The following is a 15,574-nucleotide window of genomic DNA, read 5'->3' as shown; positions in this document are numbered from 1 at the left end:
AACCTTTGAGTTCAACTCAGATAGTGTTGAATGGGACCCCCCCAGCTCACCCTTACCTTTCCAGACCCTGGCTCTATCTGGGATAAGGCAGCGGAACTTGGTGGTGGTAGCAGGGAAGGAGGAGAAGGTTGTGCCAGCCCAGCGTGGGGTGTTCGTGACACATGAGAACAACCTGAAGGCAAATTCCAGGTTCTCTTCAGGTTCGCTAAAGCCAGGCTCTCAGGCTGGCATATGCCATCCTGAAGTTGGTGCTTCTTGCCGAGGGCATCAAGTCTCCACCTCTTCTGCTGAAAGACAAGCGTGAGCACCTGGAGCCCTGGAACACGGGCCTTCAGCTAATCACGCACATCTTGCGTGGTGTGACCCCAGAAGGTCATCACCGGTCGGGGTGGAGATGGGCGCACAAACACCTAGAAGGGACTCTCTCGTTACACACGTGGAGAGGTTAAGACCCGACCTCGTGCACCTGGGTTTTGCCCCTGTTCTGACTCTCCTTGCCTTCACTCCCATTGAAGGAACGCTAGCCAGCTCCTGGGGTGTCATTTTTCTTTTTTAAAAGATGGACTCATTTCAGATGTTTCCTTCATTTATCTCCCACACACGGTCATTGGTTCCAGAAGAAGTCCCACTGCTGTGCCAAAAGCAACAATTTCCTCTTTTTCTCTCTCTTCTTATCTTCTCATCCACGTCAAATCCCAGATTCCCAGAGCTGGAAGTGGTCTAAAGCATCACTCTTATCTAGATCTACCTCTGACTAATGCAGGAATCCTGTTTTCCCACATCAGATGAGGGATGGTCCAGGCCTGGGGGAGGTCACCCTTTTTGGCAGACTGAGAGAGAACTGGGAGAGAAGGTTGGATGATTCTCAACCTGGTGGGGAAGCAGAATTTTAAAGAGCGGTTCACAGGCTCCCAAGTGTCCACGAATGTCAGTTTCTTCATCGGATGTTGAGCCACGGTGCATCTTATTTCTGGGTCCAGGTGTCTTATGCTGATAAAAAGCACAGAGTCAGAAGACAAGGAGACCTAAGTTTTTGTCTCAGAAAGTTCCCCTTCTTAAGTCCTTCCCTGTACAATGAGGAAGTCAGGCCACACATTCCCCAAAGCCTCTTCTACCTCTGCCGTCCACGATGCCGCCATATTGGATAGAATTCATGACTTAAGAGATTTGCTATTTTTTTAAAAATTTTTATTTTATATTGGAGCATAGTTGATTAACGATGTTGTCTTAGTTAATTCGGTTGTACATATACATGTATCTGTTTCAACGTGATTCACTTATACATATACACGTATCTATTATTTTTCAAATTCTTTTCCCATTTAGGTTATTACGGAATATTGGGCAGAGTTCCCTGTGCTACACAGCAGGTAAGATTTGCTTTTTTTTTTTTCCTCTCTGGCTCTAGTCCTGCCTTAACTTCAGCTTGCTCCAAGATCATGTATAAATCACTCAAGCCTTTTCTCCGGCTCTCAGTTTTCTCATCAATAAAATGGGAGAGGGGAGGGTGGAGTGGGTGGCCTTGACAATCCTCCAAAGTCCCTCCCATGTGTCAAGTTCTAAGCCTCGCCTGACGCAGCTGACGTCTGACAAGTAGCTCTCTCAGCCTTTGCCTTTGGCTGCACAGGCCAAAAACGGGGCTGTCCTGGGAAGTCCATGACCAAAGACTACTTCATGGCTGCTTGCCCTTGTTGTCAGCTATACGGAACAAGAGTTTGTCGAGGGAGAAGGCAAACAGACACACAGACTGATGACAGGAGAGCGGAAGGGGGGCTGCTGTTTACCTGGGGTGACTGGGAGGGGGAAAAAACCCACCTGCCGTTTTGACCAATAAATAAAAACTGGGAGCTCTGCGTGGCTAAAACTGTAGGGGATTTATTAGTTTGCTTAGTGAAAGGCAAATATTAAGTCTTAAGCTGACCTGTCCTGGGACCTCCCTTTTGGCTTTTGTATGCTGTCCAGCGCTGATCACCGTGTACTCCAGGTTATCAGGTTCTGTCGAAGGGTTGTTTTTTTTTTTAATTGTTTTCCGTCTTCTTTCTCCTTTCCTTCCTCCTTTGCCTGCCCCCCACTCCCACCTTCTAGGTAAGGGTAGCTCAGGCCTGGGTTTTGGAGAGGCGGGGGGAGCACGATGTGGAAGGCTTCTTGTCCTGGGTGTGAAGCTGCCTGTGTTCAGGACTCCGGCTGCCCTGGGGGTTACCCATGACCACAGTGCGGTGGGCGGTGGCTCAGGGCTGCAAGCCCACCAGGTGGTCCTTGGGCGTCTCCTCCATCCTTGAGCTCTTCAAAAGTTAGCCATGGGCTTCCCTGGTGGCGCAGTGGTTGAGAGTCCGCCTGCCGATGCAGGGGACGCGGGTTCGTGCCCCGGTCCGGGAAGATCCCACATGCCGCGGAGCGGCTGGACCCGTGAGCCATGGCCGCTGAGCCTGCGCGTCTGGAGCCTGTGCTCCACAACGGGAGAGGCCACGACAGTGAGAGGCCCGCATACCGCAAAAAGAAAAAAAAAGTTAGCCGTGAGCTCTTCCAAAAGTTAGGTCTTGCCCCTCATTAAACTGAAAATGAGCATCATCACAGCCGTTGGAAAAAAGGCACAGCTCTCCCGTTTCTAAGTGGTTTCACAGTGGCTGATGGTCTCAGCCTGATGTGCTGAAAGGTGAACTGATCAGGCTTGTCGCTCCCCACGTGAGACAGCCTGGGGCCTGGGGCCTGGGGCCCTCTGCTGCAGGGCTGGCACCTGGACAGACGACTCCTGAGCAACAAGATACAAAGAAACTATGAGGGACTAAAAATAACTGCGGGCATGCACAGTCGGGGCAGGTTCTGGACAACAAGATACAAAGAGACCAAAAACCCAGCTGCCTGTTTCTGAAGAGCGAAAATCGGGAGCAAAAGCAGGGCACTACGCATGCCCCCCGCACACAGCACCTCCAAAGGGGTGGGCAGACCACCTAAGCCACCACTCCGGCCCGACCCCTGGACACGCCCCTACCCTCACCCCATATAAGGACCAAGTTCACCCTCTACCTCAGGGAACAATCAAGGGGACCTGCTACTTGTTTTTGCTCCCCACTGCTGCAGCAGGGGCCCCAATAAAGCCTTGCCTGAATTTCTTGTCTGGCCCCTGATCAATTTCTATCGATTGGGGAAGGCCAAGAACCCTGGTCGGGACCACATGGAGTGAGATAGCCAGACCTCCAGGGGCTAGACAGCCACCCAGTCTATCCAGTTTCCACGTATGAACTGCAGTGAAACTAAACTAGATGGCACATTCTTTACCCTTTGCCGTAAACATCTTCAGTCTGTTCTAAAGCGCTGCGGTTCCAGGGTACTCGGGTCTGCTGGGTGGTGTTCGCTAATACCCGCCCACTGTGGGGTACAGCACACTGAGGTACGTTGCTCCATGTCAGACCCCGATGCCCTTTTCCAGGCCAACCTGGTCACCGTCCGTGGAGAAGGCATCTTACCAGCCCACCCGGATATGACGGGCGGTTCCCCACCACTGCTCATGCGGTCAAGAGATGGGAATGTTCTGGAATTGCTTAATTGAGAAAGTCCCTTTCACACTCCAGTGGTGATTTTTTTTTTTTTTTTTTTTTTTTTTGCGGTACGCGGGCCTCTCACTGTTGTGGCCTCTCCCGTTGCGGAGCACAGGCTCCGGACGCGCAGGCTCAGCGGCCATGGCGCACGGGCCCAGCCGCTCCGCGGCATGTGGGATCTTCCCGGACCGGGGCACGAGCCTGTGTCCCCTGCATCGGCAGGCGGACTCTCAACCACTGCGCCACCAGGGAAGCCCCTCCAGTGGTGATTTTTGATCGAACTCAGCATGACTGTTAATCCTCTGGCAATCCTTCCTGGGTGAGTCTATGCTTTAAAAGATCTGTGTTGGGCCACCAGGCTACTGAAATGCTGTTAATCCTTCACGGCTCACTTCAAATGCTCCCTGCTCTAGGACGCCTTCTTGGGTTTCTTCTTCCCTCTCAACCAGTTGTGACCTCTCCCTCTGTCACATATTCTCTTAAGGCATCTGGCACTGGCTAGGTACCCCAAAACGCTGTTCCCTCCTTCCTCACCAGAACACCTTTTGTATGTCATTTACTATGCTTATACCGAACTTGTTTTAAACTTGTTTCTCCCAATATTCCTCTGTCTGTCTGTCTGTCTCTCTGTCATAAAAGCAGGAACAGGGTCACTCCGTACACTTTGAAATTTATCCCTAAAATGCCCAATAATGTTCAGCATCACATGGCAGGCACTGTGATTGACATTTCATCCTCAGAAATTAGAGATGTACAGGGACCCATGGCTCTGCTCAAGTCTTATATATGAGAGCTGGGATTCATGCCAAGGTCATTGGACGCCTGAAGTTCAGAGCTCTTAAGTTGTATCTTAGTGGCTTTTACCTGGTAGATGTACAAGGAAGATGTTGAGTTGACTTTCTCTATTAGTGAGCTGTTACTGTGTATACCACTAAGGTTGCCTGTGTTTTGTCTGCCTATTAATAAAGTGTTTTCTGAACAGCAGAGAAAATGTGTTTGTTCCTTGATTGGTTGCTTTCCCTGAAGACTCTCTTCTTGAAATAGAATATGTCTGGTTTTTGCCGGTTATCTGAGAGTTAGGGTGATTTTTAAGGTAGGAAAGAGAAATTTAAAATCAAAAGTTTAGGTCAGAATTTCTAAAGAATTTCACACTGTCTAATAGGGAGAAATCCAGAAGAAAAACACAACACATATGAGAGGTCTTTTGCCTTCGGGCTCTTACAGTCTGCTCAGACAAGAATGGCACACATAAAATCGTCAATCGCATTTGCCAAATAAACTCACGGTGAGCATTACTGGAGAATCTGGGTGGATAATGCTGCCTGCTCTTCACCCTGTCATGAACGTTTCCAGCAAGTCGCAAACAGAGAAGTTGGAGTATGATGAGCAGGTCCCCTGCTAATGGGGAGGGACCTCCTGGGTTCCAGGGCTTACCACTGGGGGACAGAAGCCAAGGTGGAAGAGGCACCATTTGAGAGCAAGTGGACCCAGGGAGAGAAGAGTCTGTTCCCATTTGCTATCTGATTAACCAACCCTTCTGTGGGGGGTGGGGGGAGAGCAGAAAGGTAGGCAGAAGTTTCATCTTTTGGGGGAAGAGAAGAACTCAAAGACCACCCCGTCTTCTTTGTCCAAATGAGCAAAATTAGAATTTGGACAAAGTGGGTGTCATCTGTGGGCTCTGGTCGCCAAGACCAATTTCAGACATTCAAGAGATGTCTTGGCCAAGAAAAAGCAGGCAGTTCAGGAAAGAATACAGCCCAACGTCTTACAGCGCTTTATGGTTTAAAAGCTCCTGCCAAAGCTTCTGACTGGAATCACAGCAACTTTGTGAGATGGTATTAAGACCTCTTTGTTATAGGTGAGGAAAGTAAGGTGAGGGAGGTTCAGTGACTTGCCCTAGAGCACACCCCGTAAGGCCCCTGCCCTAAGGGCAGTGTTACAGTTTCTCTGTGCAAGCTGTATTAGTCACTGTAGGCTGCTGTGTAACAAAATAGCCCCAAATCTCTGTTGCTTTACCTAATGCCTCTTTCTCATTCATTTTCCAGGGGGATGTGAGTTGGCTGTGGTGGAAACAGGCTGCTCTTTTTCACGCAGATATTCAGAGACTCAGGTTCCTGTCTTAGGACAGCACCAGACCTCTAGCAGTGACACCTCCAGGGAGTAACCTAACCTCATCTTTAAACTGCTTTGTAAGGTGGTTGCAAGGTTGAGATGAGTTACTGCAGGTGTGGCACTTAGAAGGGTGCCAGGGACGTGGCACTCGATAAATGTGGGCTCCTAGCTCTACGCTCTGAACGTGGAACGGTATGGACTCATCTGCCATGACTCTGGGCTCACGTGATCTCTGCACCTGGGTAGTAGGAAACTTCACATGTGAACAAGGCATCACTGAATCTCTCCAGCTGTGGGGAGCCCTTTTGGTTGTTTGGTTTGGGGGCTAGAGCTGGGTTGCCAGCCAAGAGTATATATGATGATGCCTGGATACTAGCCCTCGGAACAGTGATTCTCCTTCTTGGGGACCCTCAGCACCACATCAGCTTCATCTGACTCTAATACCAGTCAGGTGTTTTCTCCCCAAGTCCAGGTTCTCTCCAGAACTTTTCAGTTGCCTCGACTGACTGAGAAAGCCCTACAGAATACTCAATCAGACGTACACATTGGGTTCTTGAAGCCCTTCCCGTTGCCTCCTCTACCCGGGCAGAGAAAGGAGCTGATCTCACAAGCCAGGCAGCCTTCTCCCCATTTCCACACCTAGATTTCAAATCACACCCTTCTTCTCCACTGCAGACCAACAAGCTCCTCTCTCAGCCCCCCGGCCGGGTGTGGGTTCTTGTAGCTGTGAGGCCTCAGTCGCTCGGGATTCTGGCACCAGCTCGTCTGTTCTGTCTTCAGCTCTCCTGGCACCGCCGGAGAATGGAAAAGCTGGTCTGTTTACAGGACATAGGGCCAGAACAGCATTAAAAACTAAGGAACAAATAAAATGTGGTAAACAAATTTCCTTTCCAGTAAGGAGTGTTCCTAGCCCGGTCCTTCAACAGGAACCATTTTCCTCGTGTGTTTGGATAAACGTTCATTCTGGGCAATTTCCATTCCCAGGAGGGGCTGCCGATTTCCGTTGGCTATTTATTTTGACTTTGACCGTTTCTCCCCCTTCTGAGCACCACACACCTAATAGTAAAGAAACTCTGCTCCCTCTCGGGGCACTGGGAGCAACCCCCCAAGCCTGCCTTCTCTCGTCTCTTCCATCACCCCTTCACTTCCAGACAAGGCAAGGACATGGCGGGCATCTTGCCCTGGCTGGAAGCTGTTCTCCGGGGAGAAGGAAGGAGGGAAGGAGGTGAAGCAGAGGAGAGAAATGGTTTCAAATAAAAGCTGGAACAGATACAAAGGTTTATGTGTGGGTGACCGTCTCTCTGAGAAAGCTCTTCAGCATGAATCCCCCTTGTGAGTTTTCGTGGGAGCAGAAAGCCGTTGGCCTCAGGTTTCCTGACCCCAGCAGGTAGCTTATTGTAAAGCAGTTCATCCAGAGGGGAAAAAATACCTTGTTTCAGCATTTTAATTTTTTTTCCAGGGCTCTGAACCAGACTTGTAAGAAAGGAGATAGAGAGGATTAACTTATTCTTTCCTAGCTCTGAAATGGATGTAACTGGCGGGAAAAAAAAGAACCAAGCAACTTGGAACAATGATTATTCTTGTTTACTTGTTTAGAAATGCATTGTTATGAAGGGCCCCTATTTGCATATTTTAATCCCCCCCCCCCACCTCCGCATTCCCCCCTGCCCTGTTTTCCTTCTGTGCTGGGACAGAGGAAAGGAAGGCACAGGCTAAGCGGACAGTGGTTAGTGCGGGTAATACATTCTGCGTAAGTTCACTTCACTTTCCAAATTCCTTGCCTTTGCCTGGTTGGATGAATTGGTGTTCTTGGCGGTGCTGAATTCAGAGAGGCCCTGAGAAGCGGAGTGGCGCTGACTCACGGACAAGACACGGGCTGGCTCTGGCTTTGGAGTCCTTAAGGCTGGACTCAGGGCGGCACCAGGAAGGGGGGGGGGAGGGTGCGCTCTGCCACCCCCCACAGCTTCCCCGTGAGCCCCAGCCTGCAAATGGCCTTCCCAGCTGCCACTCCCAAACCTTCTCCCAGAGACATCCCAGAGCTGTCACAGGGTCACTTGTCCTGGGCTTTACCTGGGTCACGAGTTGGTGACATGGTGAAGGGCGAAGTGAGACCCTTGGCCCCTTGGAGGATGTTGGAGACACTTTCCTCTTTGGAGGACGTGGGCTTTCTCACGGCCCTGCCTTCTGAGGGCTGAAGGGTTCTTATTCCAGGGGGTGTGAGACCCTCATTAATAAAACCTGGCTGGCATGGGAATAATCCTGTTGGTGTGTGTTAACGAGTGACACGCGCTGAGCCTCGATCCCAAAACGTGCTGCAGGCTCTGTGCCTGGTGGGGATGAGCCTTGGGTAGAACTTTCCCAGAGCACAGGAGGAGATATGTCTGAAGGTCCACCCCCAGCCTGGTGCCCAGGCCCTTTTGAGAGCAATGGGAGTTTCTAACTCAATAAAAATTAGCGTTCAACAATCTGATGCGATGAGAGACTGCGGTCCCTGTTCGTGGACCTCGGTTTGGGGAATGCTGAGGGTCAGGTGGGTCAATTAAGCCACCCAGCCTCCCTCGGCAAGTTGATGGCGAGCATTGATGCATCGGGCCTCTGGTCCCCACCTGGAATAGAGCTCCCTGGATGCCTAGAGGGTAGTACCTGCAGGGAGAAGAGGCCAGAGAAGGTATCTGGAAAGCCTAGGAGGGAGGGAGGATCCAGTCCAGGCAAAGTGCTGTAGAAGCAAAATCCATTCACGGCAGCTTCATGCCTGCCGTCAGGGTTGGGCGCTCCAGGGTCAAGAATGCTTTGAATAAGAGGCACTGGGGGTGGACCAGCCCTCCACCGGGGACGCTGGGCTCTCCAGGGTGGGGAAGACTTCATCCGGGCTGCATCCCATTCTCGGTTCCGCTCTATTTAGAACACTTTTTTTTTGGTGGAAAGCAGATTGCTGAGGAGGAGAGCGCCCAGCCAGGCGGGGAGGTAGCTTCCAGAATTGGGGCTGGAGGGAGGGAGAGGCAGAGGCGAAGACTCACAGCAGGATGTACCAGCCAATAACCTTCTCACCTCTCTTCATCTCGTCCCCGTCCATCACTTTTCCCCTCCAGCCCAGCAGCCCATCTCTGGGCAGAGCTTACGGAGGCAAGGTAGCAGCGCCTGGAACTGTTTTCCGTCTTGCAAAGTGACATAGGCAACCGACATTTAAAAATTCCCGAGTCCAACAGAAAGCCCTTTTGCAGCAAATACCCGCTTTGGTGATGTGTGCCGCCCATGGACTCATGACACAGCAGGCCAGGCTGCGTGGGTGCAGAATGACCTCGGATGCGGTTCTCTTCTGGAAACAGGGGCAGCCTGAACTAAAGGTGGTTCCTGTGGAGGTGCTCGCCAGCAAAGATGGCACAGGAGGTGTTTGACGCTTTGCTTACAGGACTTGGATAACCCTCCCCCTCCCCTACCAAAGGGACAGCTGTGCTGAATACAGGAGACTTGGTGGGCAGAGAGAAAGTTGTGGGTGGCCAAGGGATTTCTGTGTCTTTAAAATCCCTCTCCCATCCCTTGCCCTCGCATCAGTCTTTGTCTTGCAAGAGAAACTTGGTGTCTGAGAAGTGACTCCCATGGGCCCCCCTGCAGCTCCCTTTGGAGCTGAGTGACACAGCTGGCTCTGCCCAGTGGACTCCAGTTGGCATCCCTGATGTCCTTTCTCTGCAGAATTCTTCTGTGAAATGGGCCGGAGTCGCTCACCTTCCCGGCCAAGGCAACTTTGAGACCAATGGCAACAGTTTTTCGAGAACTTTGGAAGCAGTAGAGTTGTGTACCCACTTGCTAACAGGCTAAATCTTAGGGCCTCCCTAACCCACAGGATTCTGGGCGTGTGGATCTGGAGGCCAGGGGGTGGCTTCCTGCTGGCGCACAGCATTAATGACCAGCGAATGCTCAAATGCGTGAGACGCTACATCCCTTTCCTGCTGGCCAGCTGCCTGGTCCTTCTGAGGCCTTCCAGGAGCCCGTAGGTGACTTTCAAACTCAGCTGTGCTCCTGATTTGAAGCCACTGGTTCTCAACCGAGGGTGGTTTTGTCCCCCTACCCAGCACCCCAGGGGCCATTTGCAGAGTCTGGAGATATTTTCGGTTGAGGGGAGGGTACTATAAGCATCTAGTGGTAGAGAGCCGGGATGCTGCTACACATCCTACAATGCACAGGACAGGCCCCCACTACAAAGGGTTATCTAGCCCCAGATGTCTACAGCGTCAGGATTGAGAAACTGGGCTTTTTTTCAACCTCTGCTCCAGGTTGAGACAAGCGTGAACCCTCATCACCCCACCCCGCCGCCCTCTCCCCGTTGCTTTATTTATCAAAGGGGGGAAAAATCTGTTATTTTTTCCAAGTGCATTTCCCCCTGTATCTTATCAAGAACCACCAAGTTCAGCACACCCTTGATTAGTCACTTCCATTAACAGTGTTTATTTTGGGGTTTGTGTTTATTTTTGAAACGTGGTCACCCTCGTCCCCCCTCTCTTCCTTACGCACTAGTGGTGTGCGGCCAGCTTTCTAGCACGGTCTCGTCCACATTTTCCTCCATCCATAAACCCACTGGGCCAGCTTCTGAGGAGGGAGGGCCAGCCTCTCCTCCCTCCACTGGGGGTTGGGGGAAGGCTGCCACTCCTGGAGTTTCTCTTAAAGTGGCAATGGGGCAATTGTCGTCTTCCCTCTGATTTCTCAGATACGCTTGAAAATCCTTTTCATTAGTGACTCTGTGGACCAACCGACCCGTGACAGAGCTGAGCCTTTACTCCCAGCCATCCGCGTTCCGTGAAACCGAGGACGCCCGGTGGTTTTCTCCATTGAGTCAGAGGCAAGGAGATTTTTGACTTGTGGGTCTCTCCCGCTTCTCTCCACCCATCCCCTCCTCACTGCAGGCGAGTCTCTGGGTTATATTTAAGTGTTTCTGAGTCATCGAGAGCCGATTCCTTCTCCTCTCGGCCACCCACCCTCCACCCTCCCAAATGGCAGTGGGAATTCAGGGTTTATGGCTGAGTTACCCCGAAGCTCAGAGGGGATCTCTGCACAGCTTTGGGGGGGGGTCTTCCTCTTTGATCACCCGCTGCCCACCATCCCTGCTGCTCCTCCCGGAGTTCCAGCAGCCACCACCTCCCCAGGAGGCATGTACAGAGCCCCTCAGCCCATGAAGTCCCTCCCCAATTTGGGGGGTGGGTCTCATTGCTAGTCTTGGACATAAGCACCCAATGGTTGCAGCGAAACCCCCGCCCAAGGCTGCTCTGAGGCCGCCAAGCTGCACAGAAGGCCCAGGTACCCTCCCCCTCCCCCCCTACTCCTTCCTGGGACATTTATTTGAATCCCACCGGGGGAACTGGTTACTATGGAATGTTTATTTGTTTAAACATGGGTGGTTCCTACAGAGGAGGGTGTCAGGTTTCAGGGGTGGAGGAACAGTTGCAAACAGAGAGTGGGTGGTCTGGACATGAAGCAGGCTGGGGTGGGGGTCAGAGAACCCAGGCCTTTTTAGGTTTGTAGGTGAAAATGCTGAGTGACTATTGCCTCATTCCTGGCCCTTTTATCTTGTTATGTAAGACAGAGCGACTTGGTGTGGTTGGGTGGTGTTCAGACTCTGGGACAGCCTTTTGGTAGATGGTTGGAAAGAGTATTTGGAAATCACTGGGCAATGACTGGGCAATCACTCTGATTAATTTATCCAGAGGGCTTTGATGACTGTCTGTCTGAGTGCCTGGGGAGGATCGGAAGGGTGCAGGCTGGTTCTAACTGCAGCCCCACCTCTAAGATTCTGAAGGATTCTTAAGGGCTAGTGCACTATTGGAATAGCAGAGCCTCTTTCCTAAAACGGCTTAGGTTGTTGACTAGAATGAATAGTCCTGCCTTGTGTCCCGGGGCCAGCCTCCTTTCCAGGTTAAACTAGCAGAAACATATCTCTGATAAGTTTTGGGGTTCACATCAGCCCTGAATGACAGAGTTTGGAGTTTTGTATTCGGCAGGTAACGGTCCAAGTAAACCCAAGATGGAGGGAAAACCAGAGGTATAGTTGAGATCACTGCTCTCTGGTCCATGGTTTTCCAAAACCTGGAAGGAGCAGCGATAGAGCGTGTTGTCCTTAAGCCTCCTCCACAGCTTCTCAGCTACAGAATTGGAAAGTGCAGAGGAAGGCTGTTAGTTTCCACAGATGCACTGCTGAAAAGATCCAGTGTTTTGCCAGGAGATGCTTTTTGGAGGGAAAGCACCAGGGGAGGTTCTGGAGCACGCAGTGACTAACAGAGTTAAATACAAGAGATCCGGTAGAGATAATAGTGAGTGACTGTCTTCTAACGTGCTACCAAGGGAAAAAGGAGATGGGATTCATGGAGCAATGTGGAAGTAGGTCAAACATCAGAAATCATCTCGTAATACTGAAAGTGATAGCACCGAGAGAGGCTGAAGTATCCCTTTTTTAAAATTAGGAGGGAGAGGAATGCTTTTTACCAAGTCTTAAGTACTGTTCTTTCTGGACAGAGAAAAAGACTGTCCCTAGATGAATAGCTTCATCAAGGAAACCTTGTTAAAAATTAGCGATGTCACGTACATGCTGAAATATTTAGGGCTGAAGGGGCCTGCTGTCTGCGTTTTACCTTGACATATGTTTAAAAAGTAAGATGGGTCGATGGATGGATAAATGCATAGATGTGTGATGAAACACAGTGACATCTTGACGTCACAGAGTCTAGGTGGGTATGCAGGTATAACGTTTCTATGTGTTTGGACGTTTTCAAATAAAATATTGGAGGAAAGTACCAAGCCCTGGGCCACCCATGGTAATTCAGATTCAGTGAGTTGGTGACGAGGTCTAGGAATGTTCTGAGCTTTGCAAGGGATTCTGATAATGAGTCAAGTCTGTTGGGGCCCATGTGGAATAGATTGGTTTTCCTCAAACTTGGATACGCACAGGAAACCCCTGGAGATTCTGTCAAATGCAGGGTCTGATCCAGCAGGTCTGGAGTGGGGCCTGAGTCTACATTTCTCACAAGCTCCCAGGTGATGCTGAGGCTGCCCATGCCTGGACCATACCCTGGGCAAGAAGGAAGAGAGAACTCTTCCGCGTTCTCTGCATCCGAGAAGTCCAGTGGGTCTCAGCTTGGGTTTCACATTGGAATCGTCTGGGTAGCTTCAAAATAAACTGGATGGCTGGGAGTGCGGGGGTCTCACCCCCAGAGATTCTGGTTAATTGGCCCGGGCTGCAGCGTGGGCAATGAGATTGAAAACCCCTCAGAAGATTCTAAGGTGCAAGCGCTGATTTCACGTCAGGAAGGGAATCGATGGAATATTAAATTTCAGGAAATGAACTTTTGCACAGAAAGACACTGTGGACCCTCATCACCCACGTGTGCAGAGGCTTTTCCAGCCACGAAAGGCTCAAAGCCACCCACCTCCTTTCCCTCACGATGAGAATGACTGACAGCCAGCATTGATTGAGTGTCAGGCGATTTTTGTTAGTCCGTTTCATCGTCACAGTGCCCCATGAGGCAGGCGTTAGTATCCTATCTCAAAGATGGGGAAATTGAGCTTGATTGAGTTCAGTGACTGGCCCAAGGTAACACAGCTAATAAATAAGACTTGGGCGGAGGTATGAACTAGGTCCGCCTGACTTCAAAGGCCGTGCTCTTTAACTATCATATTACTCTGTTGTCCGCATGATCTTTGCCAAGAAATTAGAAAACTGTAGCCCGTGGGCAGGTCAAGTCTGGCCAGCTGCCTGTTTTTATAAATAAAGTTTTATTGGAACACAGCCCCGCCTCTTCATCTGTGTATTGTCTGCATCTGCTTTCGTGCTATAATGGCAGAGTTGAGTATTTGCAGCAGAGACCCTGGGGCCTGCAAAGCCGAAAATATTTATCTCTGGCCCCTGACAGAAAAGAGTTGGGTGACCCTCGATGGATTGGTGAGACAGCTAGCACAGAGCCGGGGAGCAATCCTCGGCTGTGCTCCGAGCAGAAGGAATAACCCATGGAGAAAGAACTTGAACTCACGGTCCCTGTAGCTCTGGTTCCTGCTGACATTTTACTTCGATCTCGTGGCCTGCGTTTTACTCCAAAAGGGTTACAACTTGCTTCCTTGGAACAGATTTTATTTTCATGCCAAAAGTTTTCATCTGTTTTAAGAGCAAGGGGTCTTGCTCCTGAAGCCAGGGCTGTTACAGGGCTCCCTGCAGAGTGGGGCAAGGGAGACCAGCTGCCTGCCGCCTTCTGTGGCACCATGGTGGGAGGCTTGCGTGGAAAAGCCTGGAGCCCTGTGGCTCCTCGGAGGCAGCAAGAGGCTTCCGTCCCTTCCCACCAGCCATCCACCGAGAAACCCTGTCGAGAGGTCAGGAGGGAAGAGAGAGGGAGGAAATGCCAATCAATCCATCAAAGCCCCACCCTCCTGCGCTTCCAGCCGGTGAGCCGGGCCTGAGCATCCTTGGTGGGGGGGGGGCATGGAGGGGAAGTGCATTTGGTAATGATTCTAGATTTCCTGTTTGGTTTCTGGGGTGGGGGTGGGGGGAGCTGGGCTATGCTAGCTCCTAGTCTACGTGGACTCTTGCACATGCGTTCTTTCTTTTCTACTGGTTGTTGTTTCTTTGTTTTTTCTCTTTACTACTTTTCTTCCTCTGAGGTTTGTTTGCACTTTTTCGTTGTTAATTGGTGTGAGGAGGGCCTCCTTCGGGAAAATTGGTGGAAAAGGAGAGGTGAGGGGCAAGGAGAGGCCAGGATACCCTGCCCGGATTCCTGGGGCGTTGGCCTGGGTACCATAGAGATTTTGTCCCCCCTGGACAGACATAGTAGGAGAGCTGTAAAGAACCTGTTTAGGTAGACAAACATTATGTAGTGCTTACTGTGTGCATGGGATACAAAGGCACACAAAAAAGGCCCGTCTTCTCCTGTAAGAGGTCAAAGATGAGAGAGAGAGAGTTCAAAGCAGCTTGATAAACTCAATGGAAGAAGTAGGTAGGATGGAGATGGGGTGTATGGGGAGGGGCTCAGGAATCCTTTAGCTCAGTTTTCTCTTCCAAACAAGACTGAGCCTTAGTCTCGGAGATGCGGGGGGCACCTCTCACCAGATGACAGTCAGAGCTAATAAGACCAGACATCACTGTGAAGTCCCTGGCACAACTGCCCGGTGTTACCGGGCAGGTGGACCGTTTGCTGCTCCCTTGGATACAAGCCTTAGGCCGGGAGCTCTGGGGCTGGAATCCTGGGGCTGCTTTGGCCTCGGGGAGGCTGAGGCTCCGGGGAGCACAGAGGTGATCTGCCTTCTTTTCATTAAATAAGGACTTTGATCCCTCCAACTAGCAGAAAAGAGAGTTCTCCCTTTTCAGCACCTTCTAATATCCTCCCTGCTGGCTGTGCTGGCCCCGCTGTCACCTCACCTTGAAGGAGAAAGGATGTGTTTCCAGCTGGGCCCTTTCTCTTCCTGGTTTGAACTGGGAGTGAGGAAACAGATTGTAGCCACAGGGCTCCGGCTGCACCTGAGAGCATCAGGTGGAGGGGAGGGGAGGTGCGGAGACACGGGGTCCGCAGAGACACGGGGTCCTCGGTGCCACCCGCTTTGCCCAGCTGACCTTTGCTGCTGGAGCTCCAGGCTGAGGGTTCGTTGTGGTGGAGCCAGGGATGATGGCCCAGCAGCTATAGGACTGCAACTTGGCCTGCCCTGCGGCACTCCATCCCTTCTTAAAGCCCCTTACAGGGCCAAGCTGCCTGCACCAGTCAGCTGTGCCTCTGGGTTTTCAAGATGGACATGGGCCGGGAGGGGATGGGGACCCCTTTGTCATTCCCGCCCTTTCTCTCCTATCCCCTCTTACGCATTGTTCCGAGAGCTAAGCGGTAAAAAAAAAAAAAAAGCCTTGGGCAAGATGACATGATATTGGTGCTTTCGATTTGTGTGTGAACTCTCCACCTGGAGTTTCT

The 15,574-nt window shown here is 51.2% G+C and overlaps 1 long non-coding RNA gene across 3 annotated transcripts in view; it reads left to right on the top strand.

The window, feature by feature from the left end:
• LOC112410383 (uncharacterized) overlaps positions 1-15,574 on the top strand; it is a 170,997-nt gene that overhangs the window by 151,889 nt on the left and 3,534 nt on the right. For all 3 annotated transcript variants that reach the window (XR_003005421.1, XR_003005420.1, XR_003005422.1), the window contains one exon: positions 1,327-1,370. This is a non-coding gene — a long non-coding RNA (uncharacterized LOC112410383). The remainder of the gene's footprint in view (positions 1-1,326; positions 1,371-15,574) is intronic.

Source organism: Neophocaena asiaeorientalis, unplaced genomic scaffold, assembly GCF_003031525.2.
Source record: "Neophocaena asiaeorientalis asiaeorientalis breed wild unplaced genomic scaffold, Neophocaena_asiaeorientalis_V1.1 scaffold30, whole genome shotgun sequence".
NCBI classification, from domain to species: domain Eukaryota; kingdom Metazoa; phylum Chordata; class Mammalia; order Artiodactyla; family Phocoenidae; genus Neophocaena; species Neophocaena asiaeorientalis.
Note: the sequence above shows the minus strand (reverse complement) of the source record. Positions and strands in the feature narration are given on the sequence as shown.